A 3651-nucleotide genomic window follows, 5' to 3' on the forward strand; every position below is an offset into this window, starting at 1 on the left:
CGCAGCAATGAGGGTGGGCTCAAACGGAGATGGGGCGTCCCCACTGCTGCCCGAGAGCTCTCTCCAACAACGCCTCCATCTTCAGCTGCAACCCCGCCTCTTCTGTCTTCTGTCTCGGTCCAACTTCCGATGCCTGCGCAGTACGCTCCTGTATTGAGCTACAAGAGCATGAGCAGCCTCCCAAAAATGGCCGCCGTCCGGCCTGTGCACTCGGCTTTGCCTGGGTCCCGATGGCGGCAGAGTCGACTTCGCAGGCGCACAAGTCTGACCCCAGTCGGAAAAAGAAGATGAAGAGAGAGAGAGAGAGAGTTGGAGATGGAGAGAGTTCTCTGGCAGCATTGGGGACGCCCCCAGTGCTATTTGAGCGCTGGGCTGTCATTTGCATATATTTCTACCGAACAGATGCCCCCTGTTCAAAGACCCCCATAGCAGATCTCACAATCTACAGACCCCTTTACAGACTACACTCCTTATTTACAAACCTCACACCAGACCCTCCCTCGGTAAAGGCTTCATCCCAGACGATCCCCCCTCCCCTGTTTACAGACGTCACAACATAACACAGCAAAAACTGGTTCCCTGTCATCCTACCAGCAGCACAATATGGGGTATTTCTGCCCCAGTGTGCTGGTAGGACAGGCGGAATTTTAATTAGCCAATTAATTAATCATGGCTTGCCCTATAAGAGGGCCCAAGGACCTCCCCCCTGTGTGTTTTTTCTATCCTGTGTGACCGGACAGGTGGTCCTCGGAGGCAACCCTTGTGTCCCACTACTGCCTGGACACTTGGGCTTCAGAAGCTACTGCTTTTGGTCACAGTTTAAGTGCAGTTGGTGGTGAGGACCCACCCTAGGGGATTACTTGCTAACTCCCCATATTCTGCCACTGGTAGGTCGACAGGGAATGAAGGATTATGAAGATAATCTTGTTTCCCTTAGTCCTAACAGCGGCACAAGACTTCCCGCCCGGAAGAATTTTGTCATTGTTATAAATACAGTCCTATGAAAAAGTTTGGGCACCCCTATTAATCTTAATCATTTTTAGTTCTAAATATTTTGGTGTTTGCAACAGCCATTTCCGTTTGATATATCTAATAACTGATGGACACAGTAATATTTCAGGATTGAAATGAGGTTTATTGTACTAACAGAAAATGCGCAATATGCATTAAACCAAAATTTGACCGGTGCAAAAATATGGGCACCTCAACAGAAAAGTGACATTAATATTTAGTACATCCTCCTTTTGCAAAGATAACAGCCTCGAGTCGCTTCCTGTAGCTTTTAATCAGTTCCTGGATCCTGGATGAAGGTATTTTGGACCATTTCTTTCTACAAAACAATTCAAGTTCAGTTAAGTTAGATGGTCGCCGAACATGGACAGCCCGCTCTCAAATGATCTGAAAACAAAGATTGTTCAACATAGTTGTTCAGGGGAAGGATACAAAACGTTGTCTCAGAGATTTAACCTGTCAGTTTCCACTGTGAGGAACATAGTAAGGAAATGGAAGACCACAGGGACAGTTCTTGTTAAGCCCAGAAGTGGCAGGCCAAGAAAAATATCAGAAAGGCAGAGAAGAAGAATGGTGAGAACAGTCAAGGACAATCCACAGACCACCTCCAAAGAGCTGCAGCATCATCTTGCTGCAGATGGTGTCACTGTGCATCGATCAACAATACAGCGCACTTTGCACAAGGAGAAGCTGTATGGGAGAGTGATGAGAAAGAAGCCGTTTCTGCACGTACGCCACAAATAGAGTTGCCTGAGGTATGAAAAAGCACATTTGGACAAGGCAGCTTCATTTTGGAAACAAAAATTGAGTTGTTTGGTTATAAAAAAAGGCGTTATGCATGGCGTCCAAAAAGAAACAGCATTCCAAGAAAAACACATGCTACCCACTGTAAAATTTGGTGGAGGTTCCATCATGCTTTGGGGCTGTGTGGCCAATGCCGGCATCGGGAATCAAGTTAAAGTTGAGGGTCGCATGGATTCCACTCAGTATCAGCAGATTCTTGAGAATAATGTTCAAGAATCAGTGACGAAGTTGAAGTTACGCCGGGGATGGATATTTCAGCAAGACAATGATCCAAAACACCGCTCCAAATCCTCAGGCATTCATGCAGAGGAACAATTACAATGTTCTGGAATGACCATCCCAGTCCCCAGACCTGAATATCATTGAACATCTGTGGGATGATTTGAAGCGGGCTGTCCATGCTCGGCGACCATCTAACTTAACTGAACGCGAATTGTTTGTCCAAAATACCTTTATCCAGGATCCAGGAACTGATTAAAAGCTACAGGAAGCGACTAGAGGCTGTTATCTTTGCAAAAGGAGGATCTACTAAATATTAATGTCACTTTTCTGTTGAGGTGCCCATACTTTTGCACCGGTCAAATTTTGGTTTAATGCATATTGCGCATTTTCTGTTAGTACAATAAACCTCATTTCAATCCTGAAATATTACTGTGTCCATCAGTTATTAGATATATCAAACTGAAATGGCTGTTGCAAATACCAAAATATTTAGAACTAAAAATGATTAAGATTAATAGGGGTGCCCAAACTTTTTCATAGGACTGTATATTATGTTACCTATGTATAACTAGGTTACTCTTGTATATACCCCCCGGGGGGGGGGGGGTTGGTTCTTGTGCCCTCTTATAGGGCAAGCCATGATTAACTAATTGGCTAATTAAAATTCCGCCTGTCCTACCAGCACACAGGGGCAGAAATACCCCATATTGTGCCGCCGTTAGGACTAAGGGAAACAAGATTATCTCCATAATCCTTCGTTATCCTAAACAACCTCCTTCATGACCCCTGACCAAATTCTGCCATTTCCAGATGCAAAATCTGAACCTATGTTTATAGATACTAGACCCCTCTGTTTAGGCCCCCCCCCCATCTCCAGACCCCTGTAAACAGTGTGTGATATAAAGGTCTGTGGTCTATATACAGGGGGAGAGGACCTATAACCTGAGGACTATGTGTAGCTGAGTCTGGCGGAGTTGGCCAGTGTTTGCCATCATATATCACTAGTATTTCTATTGGTATCACGAGGCCTACGAGTCCGCATATACGCCAAGAACCTACGGGCGTGTTCACACAGTGCAATTTGGCACTCAAAATAAGCTCCAAATTCCGCCTGAACCCAACCTCTATTGATTTCAATGCAAGACAGACACTGAATTTTTTCCTCTACGTTATTTTTTCATCTTTCTGAAATAAGCGCCATGTTCGTCCTTCAGGCGGATTGCGCCTGATATTACTCCCACTGCAGTGAGTGGCAGGTGAGGAATTTTTTTAGCTTTGTGTGTACCACCACTAGAGGGCACTCCTCATATACTGTATGAATACAGACAGTTCACGGAGCTCCCCCCTGGAGGTCGCAGCACAACCCGACAAGGTTTATAAACAGAACTTAAAGCGGCAACTCTGCCTTCTAAATAAGACGGGTAGAGAACACGCGAACCAGGGTCTGACCCCTTTAAAACTACGTGACTATCATAGAAGCAGCAGTCAGCCACGCCCTCTGCGAAGGTGATTGGCTAATGAAGGTTGGAACGCAAGAAGCCAGCGCACGATTCGCCACTGTCTTCCATGGAACGCATGACGTAAGAGAGTAGGCGTGGCCTATTTGGTAACGTG

The sequence above is a fragment of the Leptodactylus fuscus genome, chromosome 5, assembly GCF_031893055.1.
Source record: "Leptodactylus fuscus isolate aLepFus1 chromosome 5, aLepFus1.hap2, whole genome shotgun sequence".
Lineage (NCBI taxonomy): Eukaryota > Metazoa > Chordata > Amphibia > Anura > Leptodactylidae > Leptodactylus > Leptodactylus fuscus.